The sequence below is a fragment of the Nicotiana tabacum genome, chromosome 1 (assembly GCF_000715075.1).
Source record: "Nicotiana tabacum cultivar K326 chromosome 1, ASM71507v2, whole genome shotgun sequence".
Taxonomy (NCBI): Eukaryota; Viridiplantae; Streptophyta; class Magnoliopsida; order Solanales; family Solanaceae; genus Nicotiana; species Nicotiana tabacum.
The window spans coordinates 105,491,946-105,506,060 of record NC_134080.1 but is presented as its reverse complement, the minus strand read 5'-3'; positions in this window follow the sequence as shown (position 1 = coordinate 105,506,060).

Genomic DNA, 14,115 nt, shown 5'->3' with positions numbered 1-14,115 from the left:
CTGGTGCCTGAGCTGGTGCTGTTGTAGCGTCCACAACTGGGACCTGATCCTAAATTGGGGTAGCTGGTAGATCTGCAGGTGCTGCCCTAGCTACTCTGCCCCTACCACGGCCTCAACCGCGTCCTCAACCTCTAGTGGCCCCAACTGGTGGTATTAGTGGTCGTCCATCCTGCCTAGTAGCACGTGTCCTCACCAGATAGTGAGAGAATAAAATAACAGAAGTTTAGTACTTGGGTCAACAGACTCGCACGATAAGAGTTTCAAGAATATAAAGTTTTTCTTAAAGGTTCTGCAGCCTCCTGAGGATAAATACAAATGTCTCCGTACCGATCCACGAGACTCTACTAAATTGGTTCATGATTCGTGAGACCTATGTAACCTAGGCTCTGATACCAACTTGTCACGACCCCAAATACCCGGTCGTGATGGCGCCTATCACATTACTAGGCAAGCCAACCCAAACATCGATCATAAACCTTTTTCTTTTAATAAATTATTTTCTAGCACGGGTTTAAATACCAATTTTCATAAGAAGTGAGTAAACAACTAAAAATGTGCAAAAATCAATAAAACATAAGACTACACAGCCCAAACATCTGGTGTCACAAGTCTAGAGCCTCTAAATACATAACCGGCTATATAATACATCATAAGTCTAAAAATGCGAGAAAGACCAAGATAGGAAGGAGGAAAGCAGGGCTGCGGACGCCATGCAGCTACCTCGTAATCTTCGACAACCTCTTATAATGCTGAGGACTCTCACTCCTCCACTCGGGCACCTGGATCTGCACACAAGGTGCAGGGAGTAACGTGAGTACGCCAACTCAGTAAGTAACTAAAGTAAATAAGATCTAAAAGCAGTGACGAGCAGTTAAAAATCATATAAATGAATAAACAACAGGATAACAGATCAAACTCCACAGTTTAAAATCAGTTTTGTCATAAAATCATCAAATTCGGTTTAAATACTTGAAATCATATACTTAGCAATTCTTCAACAGAGGCTTATTTTAAAAGAAGAGTAAAATTAGTGAAAATATCATAACTGGGCCCCTCGGGCGAGGTATCACTCAGAATATGGCCTCTCGGGCAGTCTCTCAGTCACTCGTGACTCAACTCTTGCCACTCAGTACTCACTCTCAGCACTCAGGTTCATTAATATCTCATAATAATAATAATAATAATAATAATAATAATAATAATAATAATAATAATAATAATAATAATAATCATCATATTAGCCGTTGCGACGTGCAGCCCGATCCGTAATTTATAGTCGACTATGCTCAATGGGGGATGTAAAGACTTCGGAGGGGCTCCTACAGCCCAAATGTCATATCGCTACTGCGCACAACCCGATCTAATATATATATCATTGTGGCGTGCAGCCCGATCCATATAAGTATCGCTGCGGCGTGCAACCCAATCCATAATATATATATATATATATATATATATATATATATGTATAGCCCGATCCATAACTCATACATATATAAATATCCTCACCATTAGGTTCTCAACCTCTCTCAGTCATTAACCTCACAGCCTCTCGGGCACAACAGTAGAAATTAGGGAACTTAGTCCAAATAGTCCTCACATTTAAAAGTAGAGTGATAAAACCAGTTTTACACAATAAATAGGTAAAACATGACTGAGAATATGCTTTCAAACAAGTAGAGTGAGGAAAAATAGTAAGAATGCCCCTAAGGGTCACAACAGGTCGGCACAAGGCCCCAAAAATGGCATACAACCCATAATACAGTATAATGAATAAAGTACGAATTATCATAAGGTTTCTAAATCAAATACACGGCTTAAACCGACACGCCCACACGCTCGTTACCTAACATGTGCATCACCGCATTTATTAAAAACAATTCAAATACCATGGTTTGTACCCTCAGTTCCAGATTTACAATGGTTACTTACCTCAAACCGGTGAAAACACTAATCCACGACACCTTTGCCCCTCAAATCGGCCTCCACTCGCGTCAAATCTATCCAAAATCAGAATGACGACGTCACAATATACTAAGGGAACGAAGCCCAAGCAAAAAATAATCAATTAATACGAAAAATTTCGAAATTTGCAAAACCCGACTCCCGGGCCCACGTCTCGAAACTTAGTAAAAATCATATTAACAGAATCCTTATCCCTCCACGAGTCCATACATACTAAGAACACTAAAATCGGAGTCCAAATGACCCCTCAAATTCCCATTTTAAAGTCTCTTAATCTCAAGCCCTAATCCCCAATTTTCTTCCTTAATCTCCACTAATACCATGATTAAACAATGGAAAAATGATCATAAACCCAAATAATGAAGCTTAGGGAACTTACCCAACTGATTCCCTTCGATCTTCCCTTGAAATCGCTGCCCTAGCTCATTTCCCGTCTTAAAAAATGGAGAACTTAGCAAAATTTCGCGAAGAAAACAATATATACCTTCTGACCTAGGAATTCCGCACCTACGGCCCAAATATCGCTTCTGCGGTCAATGAGCCGCTTCTGTAACTTTCACTTAATTGTCCAAAACCGCATCTGCGACTAAGTAGCCGCACCTGCGCCATCACAGGTGTGGTCAGCCAACCGCATCTGCGGCTCCTGCGGGTGGAAATACCAGAACAAAAAAAATTGCATTTTCTCAAATATCTCAAACTCTCCGACAATCCTCCGAAATCACCCTTAGGCCCCTAGGACCTCAACCAAAAGCACCAACATATCCCAAAATCCTATTCTAACTTATACCAATCTTCAAAACACCTCAAACAACACCGAATCAACCAAAACACATCGGATTCAAGCCTAAGTTTCCAAAATCTTCTAAATTACGCTTTTGATAAAAAAAACCAACCAAATCACGGCCGAATGACCTGAAAGTTTACACACACATCCCAAATTATACAACAGAACTACTACAAATCTCAGATATCCATTCCAACCCCTATATCAAAATCTCACCTATCAACCGGAAATTGCCAAAAATCCAATTTCGCCAATTCAAACATAAATCTACTCCAGACCTCTAAAACTCATTCCGATCACGCTCCTAAGTCCCAAATTACCTCCCGAAGCTAACCGAACCATCATAACTCACATCCGAGCCCTCTAACACATAAGTCAACATCTGATTGACTTTTCCAACTTAAGCTTCCTCAAAAGAGACTAAGTGTCTCAAACTTTACCAAATCCTTTTCGAACCCGAACCAATCAACCCGATCACATATAGAACCATTAGACAAAGCAATAAGAAGCAAAAATGGGAGAAACGGAGCGGTAACTCATGAGACGACTGGTCGGGTCCTCACATTAACCTTTGGAATTATCTACTTGTTCAACTACGTGTTAATTTGAGTTGATTGAATGGCCATCGATTGACTGTGCCTCTTTATTATATGATGCTTGAGAAAGGATACATATTTAGGTGGTTATTGAATAACACCACTCCTAAAGTATATGAGAGATCAATACGGGGGGTTTAAAAGCGGGATTAGAGATAACGAAGCTTTGATGTGGTCACAGTGAGCGGTGAAAAAGTGCAAGCTAGCATAGTTCGAGAGAATATGACTAGTACATTATTGTAATTGCTCAAGAGAGAATTACGATAAGTTGAATGCTCATGATTAGTAGAGAATAATTAGGCGAAATGAATTCGGACACTTGGGGTAATCATAACTTTATGCCTCCTTAATTTAGTCTACAATCCTTTGTATCTTTAGTTGTTAATTTACTATTTTAATCTGTAGTTAATTAGTTAGAATATAAGAATCTTAATATTTATAACTTAGGTATTGTTCGAGCTTGCCTTATTGGTGATATTTGAACAGTTATAGCGAAACCTTACTTCTTCATGGGATTTGCCTCCAGACTTTAGACCGGATTATATTTGCAGTGACCACTTATCTTTTTTAGGACTAGAGTCGGACGTGATCAAATTTTGGTGCTATTGCCGAAGAACTAACCGTATAGTTGTAGCTGTAAATATTGCTAGTTTCAAGTTTGAACTTTTATTTTATTTTGTTTTTACTTTTGATTTAAGAAACATGACATCTTGTAATTATGGGAGTTTAGGTGTTGGTAATTCTACTTTTGATCCTTATGCATATTGTGAAGGAAACCACCCATTGTAGAATTATCAAAATGTTTCTGAGAGCGAATTATGTGCACCAACTCAATCTTATGTGTGAAATGTGTATGATATGAGTGGTGGTCAAGTTGGTCACTTTCACGGTTGTGCTTATATTTCTTATCCTCCCCCAATCCCTTATTATGATGGTTCTACTTTTTCTTCTAAAGTTAATATGAACAACGAACCCAGAGGTGATGACCTAAAAGAGATCAAGGATATGCTAAAGTTCCTTATGGAACAAAATGATGAAAGACAGCTATAGATAAGAAGATAAGAGGCAATTATTCGCAACTTGGAGGCTCAAGTGAGTCAACTGGTTGAGGCTTTTAATGCTCAACAAGCCAATATTGTGGATAGTAGCCAAGAAGAGCGTGAATTAGATGTAGAAATTGAGGTGCTAATGGAGGAGGTCAGAGTAGAACACCTACAATCTATCCAACTAGAATTTGAGGATGTCGATGTTGTAGAAGTGATACTAAAGTCCACCAACGAAATTAAGGATACATATCTTGTTGATTCTAGTGTCAATAGTGTTGAGGATGTTGACAGTCTTGAAGTTCATGTATTTGAGCGCATTGGTCCTTACTCCAAGCATTTTTCCACATTGTGTTTGGATGAGGATGTCGCGCCCCCTTTTCCTTGCGGAGTCTGGGTTTCGACATTTTTGGGACAACTCCTTTCCTTTTGGGATTGGATAAGGGATTTGAAGATTGCCACCTAACGGATTAATGTACGTTAGGGCACCTAGAACAATTAACTCATATAACCAGTTACGTCACCAAAGATCGGGTAAAGTCTCAAAATTACCTTGAGGGGAAGGTGTTAGGCACCCCTCGAGGTTCACAACGTTGGGTCCCGGACGAACTTAAATTAAGCGAATTAGTCTTATGGGAAAATAAACAATTCAGACAAATAGACATTACTTTAAAACAGGAATTAAAGAGGTCCTAGGTTTTATAGCCTATAGGATCATTTCCATGCAATACTTGGTAACTTTCCCCAAGTAGGGGTTCTACACATAGCATTAGTGCATGGGTCATCATTTCCTTTACTACCCAATTACTATCTTTCAGTTGTTACCTAAGCATTCTAGTAGATTCTAATGCATACCTTATGCGTGCACAACCATCCCTTACCTATGGTCCCGGAGGTACTTAGGTTCTCTACTTAGGGTGGTTATAGACCGACCTGTATTGCTTAAAAATGAGAAAAGCTAGGCGACAAACAAAATTCAAATATGACTATCATGTAAGGAGAAAATAAGGGCTCATATTAACCTCCACAAATAGACAACAAACGCACGCAGTTGAATCAACAGGTTTCTTTAATTAGGGATCCTATATACAGGATATCTAGATGAGTAAACAGAATACAGAACAACAGCTTACTGAGGCGGGCAACAAGACCTATCAGTTTTGCCTACTGATTTTATTAAGCCTTGAATCTGGGCATCTTCAGGCAGTAAATATCAGCTCTTTAAAACCCCAGAATCATTAATACCCTACAAATTTTCCTAAGTAATTAACAGAATCCTATAGGCATGGTATCTACAATTGTTAATTATAAACCTATAGCATGGTTTCTAAGGAATTAACTCGTAAAGGCAGGTTTTAACTCTTTAGATCCTAGAGGCATGCTTTCTAATTACTATATATATTTAAACTCCTATAGGCAGGATCTCTAAGTGTTGACTTGATTTGAATTTCTATTAGCAGGATTCCTAAGTTTACAAACTGATTTCACCCTATAGGTATGATATCTATTAGATTAAATCCTATAGACATGATTTCTAGGTTTGAAACTGATTCCTTTATTTTCCATATGCATGGTATCTAACTGATTTTTTAGTTCCTATAGGCATGATATCTATTAATCACATGTGGGCAGAATTCTTTAAGCACATTGCCAAGAAAATTATTATTCGAACAGATAGGATCATATAGACATGGTTATTAATGCATGTTAAAAATGCACCTGGATCCTATGGATAGGATTTCTAATGTAAAGAATCTATGAACATGATTTCTATCATGTGAGTGAAGTACAAAACAAAGCAGACAGAAAGTCGTATAGACATGATCTCTAAACAAGTAGTAACACTCACATAATCACCAATGAACCTATAGGCAGGTTTCCTGCTCGAGTTTTAAGCAAAGATATAGAATAAACCCCCCAGCTTTTACTAGCAAACCCCATATCTGTTTATTACAGAAATTATTATAGCCAAGAAAGAATAAACTATATAACAATATCTATTACACTATAGGAAACCCTAGCAGTCCCAATATAAACCTGAGAGCCAGGCCTGCAACACAACAGTCTTGAAACAGTAGCAGGGATCTACAATACCATAAGCCAGGCTTCCAGTGTGCCGAAGTTCCCAAAGAACCTCAAGGACCCCAGGCAATGCTCACACAGGATCAGCATATTCAATACAGAATTCATAAGAGATTGGAAAACCAGCTCCAATGTGTCAGAGTTCAAAGGTGTCTCAGGGACCCTAGGCAGTGCTCAGACTAGAGGTGGTAGGAACCTAGATAGCTAAGAGTAGACATTTGAAAAATAGTATATATTAGGGGTAGGGGACAGTTTTAGAAGACAATTTGATTTTTAGGAACAAACAAGCTCAAATTACAAGACTACAAACATAACAGAGTTCATATTTAACAGATTGGTTTTAGTTCAGACATACATGATATACCAATAAGCAAAGCAATCACAACAAGAGCAGAGATACTTGAATTACAGGCAAAACTAACTACACACATTGGCAATACCTAAACCTGTTCTGAATAGGGAGCATACAACTGGATCCATTAAGGTTTCACATTACTAAAGATTAATCCATTTATTAATTATCACTAGGTGGGACCATGTGGGAGTGTAATAAACAAAAACATGCTAGAGTTTGAAATAACTAACCAACAAACACATAGCACAGGGTAGCAGGAACTAAAGCATACTAGTCTAGAAAGAAGTAAACAAAAATCATGGGCCAGATGTGAATTGAGATTGGTATTAGTTCATATAATACCAAGAACTAAGGCATAAAAGTTGAGAAACAGATGGTCAGGAATCGTGTATCAAACAGAAGCATTTTGAGGCCTGTGATAAAACTGACTACATAAACATATAAAATAGAACAAGATAACAAGAATTAAGGCATACCAATTAGGGAGAAAGTAAACAGAAAGGTGAAGGCAATTGGAATCCAAGAGTCTAGCCTTGGCTTTCAGACGGCTAGACAATGTAGCAAATCAGAGTGATAGAAAGAACTCAAGTTGTGTAAGTGTAAGTGTGTAAGTGTAGGTTTGTAGGTGTGAGCTTGTGTGTCTCGGCGTGTGTTTGAAAATCAGAACAATGAAGGGTTTTATAGCATATAGTAGAGTAAAACCAAATAAGGTAGGAGAATCAATGGTAAACAAATAAGGCAAACAAATCGGTTAATCAATCAATTAGGGTTAAACACAAATCACTTAATAGGACAGAATTATAAAATTATTACTTAGACTAAGGAAAATCTTATACGAAATCAATTAGCAGACAAAATTGAGGTTTAATAAGGTAAGTAATAAGTCCAGAAATCCCTCAAAGGTCGGTCATAACAATCAAGGCCCAGAAATCAGGCCAGTGATATAATTAAGGAAAGTAGTACCAATTGTGAATCATATATATAAGGAAAGAATGGGTAAAAGAAAATATAATTTTGAAACCCTAATTAGGCAAATAAATCATTTACTCAGTTTAATTGACAACCAAAGTAAACAGACAAACATTATAGCAAGCAGTAGAATAATTAGAAACCCTAGGGCATAAAGACATAAGGATGCAAATCAATTGAAAAGTAAAGGAAGAAAGCCAGAGTTAACCACTTAAACGTTTTAAAACATTTTTCCAGAAACTTCTTTAAATATTGAAACCCTAGCTTTAGTGTCACGACCCCGGTTCGCCCTCCGTGAACCATCGTGATGGCACCTAGTCTCTACGACTAGGTAAGCCTAACAATGCGGAAAATAAACCAATATGCGGAAGGAAACAATTAAAAACCCAAAATAGTGAAATAAAACAGCGTTTAAAAGTGTCGCTCGACATACACAATATCAACTCTCAAAAACAAATACATTTCCCAAAATTCGGAATCTTATGAACACAAGCCTTTGAATGACTACTGGTATCTAACCCTAGAATATCTAACGAGGAAAGAAAAAAATACAAAAGGGCTAACACTTAAAAGGGAGAGTAGAAAGGGGCTCTTCGGTCTATGGACATGGCAGATATACCTCGGAGTCTCTACAAACTCCTTATCTCAAGTATGATAAGTCTGCGTGGAGGTACCTGGATCTGCACATGAAAAACATGCACAGAAAGGGCATGAGTACACTGTAGTGGTACTCAGTAAGTGCCAAGCCTAATCTCGGTCGGGTAGTGATGAGGAAGGTCAGGGCCCTACTGAGATTAAATAAAATATATAGTGTGACAGTATAAGATAAAGCATTAAAGTTGACAGATAACGATAAGAATTAATACAGGATAATAAAGATAACTACAACTGAAACAGAGGCAAAAACAATCACAAAGAATACCACTCTTCACAAGGATAATAACCGGGGATCGCTCAGTATCCCGAGGATCTCTTAGTACCCTCAATATGTACCAGGGATCTCTTGGTATCCCGAGGATATCTTGGTATCCTCAATATATGCTAGGGATCTCTTGGTATCCCGAGGATCTCTTGGTATCCTCAATATACATGCTAGGGATCTCTCGGTATCCCGAGGATCTCTTGGTATCCGCAATATATGTGCTAGGGATCTCTCAATATCCTGCACCTCAATTCAAATCATAAATACGTGCAGGGGATCTCCTGGGATGCCGTCCCGTAGTCCCAAAGTAAAAACACACAGCAACGACACAAGAATACAAATTAAGCTCAATTTTCGAACCAAGTAAAACAGGTTATTCTAACCTAACATGCTTCACATAATACAACTAAGGCATTTTAAGTAGTAGAGCAAGTAAGTCAATTAAACATGCTTTTTTAAGCTAAACAGCAGTCTAAAATTCCAACTTCACATTCAACACTACGGAGCTACTCCAACTTCTGGAATTTCATTCCGACCCTCGGAGCAAAATCTCACTATCGAATCGGAAACTTCAAAATTCGACTTTTGGCATTTCAAGCCTAAATTAGCTACAGACCTCCGAAACACAATCCGAAGACGCTCCTAAACTCGAAATTATCCAACGGAGCTAACAAGACCCTCGGAATCTCATTCCAAGGCTGTCTTCACACTGTTTCGACTATGGTCAAATTTTCCAAAATTTAAGCTCTCATTTAGGGACTAAGTATCCCAAAACTCTCCGAAACTCAAAATCGAACATCCCGGCAAATCAAAATAGCAGAAATAAACACGGGGAAAGTAGTTAATAAGGATCGGGGCGTTAATTCTTAAGACGATCAGACGGGTCGTCACATCCTCCTACACTTAAACAATCGTTCATCCTCGAACGAGCATAGAGACATACCCGAAGTAGTGAAAAGATGAGGGTAACAGCTGCGCATATCCTGCTTGGTCTCCCAAGTGGCCTCCTCGACCGGCTAATCCCTCCACTGAACCTTCACAGATGCAATATTCTTTGACCTCAGCTTTCTAACCTGCTTGTCCAATATTGCCACTAGCTCCTCAACATAGGATAGATCCTTTTCCAACTGGACTGAACTGAAATCCAACACGTACGACGGATCACCGTGATACCTCTAGAGCATCGAAACATGAAATACCGGATGAACTCCTGCCAAGCTAGGAGGTAGGGCAAGCTCATAAGCAACCTCCCCAACACGCCGCAATATCTCAGAAAGACCAATAAACCTCAGACTTAACTTTCCTTTCTTCCCGAATCTCATAACACCCTTCATCGGTGATACCCGATGCAGAACCCGCTCTCTAACCATATAGGAAACATCACGAACCTTCCGGTCTGCGTAACTCTTCTATCTGGATTGGGCTGTATGGAGTCTATCCTGAATCACCTTAACCTTCTCCAAAGCATCCTGAACCACGTCTGTGCCTAATAATCTGGTCGTGCCCGGCTCAAACCAACCCACCAGGGATCAACACCGCCTACCATATAAAGCCCCATACGGTGCCATCTGAATGTTGGACTGATACTGTTATTGTAGGCAAACTCCGCTAATGGAAAGAACTGATACCAAGACCCTCCAAACTCAATCCCACATGCACAGAGCATATCCTCAAGAATCTGAATAGTGCGCTCGGACTGTCCGTCCGTTGAGGGTGAAATACTGTACTCAACTCCACCCGAGTACCCAACTCATGCTGAACGACCCTCTAGAACCATGATGTGAATTGAGTACCCCTATCTGAAATGATGGAAACTGGAATACCATGCAGACGAACAATCTTCCGAATATAAATCTCCGCTAGGCACTCTGAAAAATAGGTAGTACACACAGGAATGAAGTGTGCAGACTTGGTCAGCCAATCCACAATCACCCAAATAGCATCAAACTTTCTCAAAGTCCGTGGGAGCCCAACTATAAAGTCCATGGTGATCCGCTCCCACTTCCACTCCGGAATCTCTATCTTCTGAAGCAACCCACCTGGTCTCTGGTGCTCATACTTCACCTGCTGACAGTTGAGGCACCAAGCTACAAATCCAACTTTATCATTCTTCATCCGCCTCCACCAATAGTGCTACCTCAAATCCTGATACATCTTCGCGACACCCGGATGAATGGAATACCGCGAACTATGGGCCTCTTCTAGAATCAACTCCCGAAGCCCATCAACATTGGGTACACAAATCTGACCCTACACCCTCAATACCCTGTCATCACCAATAGTCGCATCTCTGGCATCACCATGTTGAACCTTGTCCTTGAGGACAAGCAAATGAGGGTCATCATACTGACGCTCCATGATACGATAAAATAAGGAAGACCGAGAAACCACGCAAACTAGAACCTGACTGGGCTCTGAAAGATTCAATCTCACAAACTGGCTGGCTAAGGCCTGAACATCCATCGTTATAGGTCTCTCCGATGCTGGTAAATAAGCCAAACTCCCCAAACTCTCTGCCCGGCGACTCAAGGCATCGGCCACCACATTGGCCTTGCCCGGATGATAAAAAATAGTGATATCATAGTCCTTCAGAAACTCTAACCATCTCCTTTGCCACAAATTTAGATCCTTTTGCTTGAACAGGTGCTGCAAGCTCCGATGATCAGTATAAATCTCACAAGGAACCCCGTACAAATAATGGCGCCAAATCTTCAGGGCGTGAGCAATGGCAACTAACTCAAGGTCATGGACAGGATAAATCTTCTCATGAACCTTTAACTGTCTGGATGCGTAGGCAATCACCCTACCGTCCTGCATCAAAACTGCTCCAAGGCCAATCCTCGAGGTATCACAATAGATAGTGTAAGACCACAAACCTGTAGGCAATATCAAAATTGGGGCTGTAGTCAAAGTTGTCTTGAGCTTCTGAAAGCTCGCCTCACACTCTTCCGTCCACTGGAATGGAGCACCCTTCTGGGTCAGTTTGGTCATAGGGGCTGCAATCGATGAAAACCCTTCAACAAAACGACGGTAATAACCCGCCAAACCAAGAAAATTGCGGATCTCTATAGCTGAGGATGGTCTGGGCCAACTCTGCACGACCTCTACTTTGTTCGGATCCACCTGAATACCCTCACTCGACACCACATGGCCTAAGAATGCCACAGAATCCAACCAAAACTCACATTTCGAGAACTTAGCATATAACTTCTTTTCTCTCAAGGTCTGAAGCACTATCCTCAGGTGCTGCTCATGATCTTCCCGACTCCGGGAATACACCAGAATATCATTAATAAAGACAATGACAAACGAGTCAAGATACGGTCAGAACACACTGTGCATCAAATGCATAAAGGCTGCTGGGGCATTGGTCAGCCCAAATGACATAAAAAGGAACTCGTAATGACCATACCGAGTCCTGAAAGCAGTCTTCGGGATATCTGGTTCCCGAATCTTCAACTGATGGTAACCTAAGCACAAGTCAATCTTAGAAAGCACCCGTGCGCCCTGAAGCTGGTCAAACAGATCATCAATACGAGGCAAAGGATAACAGTTCTTCACTGTAACCTTGTTCAACTGGCGATAATCAATACACATACGCATCGAATCATCCCTTTTCCTGACAAACAAGACAGGAGCACCCCAAAGTGATACACTAGGCCAAATAAAACCCTTATCAAGCAATTCCTGTAACTGATCCTTCAACTCCTTCAACTCAAGAGGAGCCATATGATACGAAAGAATAAAAATGGGTTGAGTGCCCGGCAACAGATCAATGCCAAAATCAATATCTCTATTAGGCGGCATGCCCAGAAGATCAGCTGGAAACACATCGGGAAAATCCCGTACTACTGAGACTGAATCAACTGAAGGGGTATCAATACTGACATCTCTCACCAAGGCTAAATACGCGTCACACCCCTTCTCAACCATTCGCGGAGCCTTAAGGAAAGAAATAAGTCTACTGGATGTGTGATCTACGGTACCCCTCCACTCAACACGCGGTATAGCTGGCATAGCCAGCGTCACGGTTTTGGCGTGACAATCAAGAATAGAATAATGGGGTGACAACTAGTCCATGCCCAAGATAATATCAAAATCTACCATGCTGAGCAACAATAAATCGACTCTGGTCTCAAAAACACTAAGAGCAACCAAACACGACCGATAAATGCAGTCCACAATAAGAGAATCTCCCATAGGAGTAGAAACATAAACATGGGAACTCAAAGAATCCCGAGGTACTCCCAAATGTGGAGCAAAATAAGAAGACACATAAGAGTAAGTGGAGCCTGGATCGAATAGAACTAATGCATCTCTGTGACAAACCAGTATAATACCTGTGATGACAGAATCGGAGGCAACAGCCTCGGTACGGGCATGAAGGGCATAGTATCGGGCCTGACCTCCCCCTCTAGGGCGACCTCTACCTCCTCGACCTCCACCTCTGGCTGGCTGAGCAGGTGGAGTAGCAACTGGAGCTGTAACAATAGCCTAAAAACTTTGCGGGTTGCACTATGGCTGAGAAGTCTGTGGAGGGGCACTCCCAAGTCTAGGGCAATCCCTCACCACATGGCGTGTGTCACCACACTCAAAATAAGCTTTGGGAGGACGTGGTAGCTGTGACTGGCTCGGGCTAGGTCTGATGGACTAACCTCTAAAAGCACCCCACGCAGGAGGTGCGCTAGATACCGGAGGTGCATAATAAGGCTCTTGAGGCCTAGGAGGAGGTGGAATACCACTGGCTGCTGGAAGAGCTGAATGAACAGGGTGACTCGTATAACCCCTACCATGACGACTTGCAGCTGGGGCACGAGCACCAAAATAATGGCAGGACTCTCGAGACCTCTTAGCCTCCCTCTCCTCTCTCTCCCTAGCATGCATACCCTCAATCCTCCTAACAATGCTCCCCACCTGCTGATAAGAAATATCCATCTCCAACTCACGAGCCATGCTAGACCTGATGCTGGGAATAAGGCCCTCAATAAACCGGCGAACCCTCTCGCGAACAGTAGAAACCAAGGCTGGTGCATGTCTAGCCAAACTAATGTAGCGGACAGCATACTCTAAGACAGTCATAGCATCCTGGCGCAAATGCTCAAACTCTGCGCGTCATGCGTCCCTGAGGCTCTGAGGAACATAATTTCTTACGAACAGATCTAACAACTGAGTCCAAATCAGTGAAGCAGCCTTATCCGCACTGTCTAACTCATAGGTGCACTACCACTTATAGGCGGCTCCTCGAAGCTAGAAAGTAGTGAAGGAAACCCCGCTCGACCCTAATATACCCATGGTACGGAGAATGCAGTAACACTCATCTAGAAATCCCAGAGCATCATCTGATGCTAGACCACTAAATACAGGAGGCTTGTACTTCTTGAACCTCTCAAACCTCAACT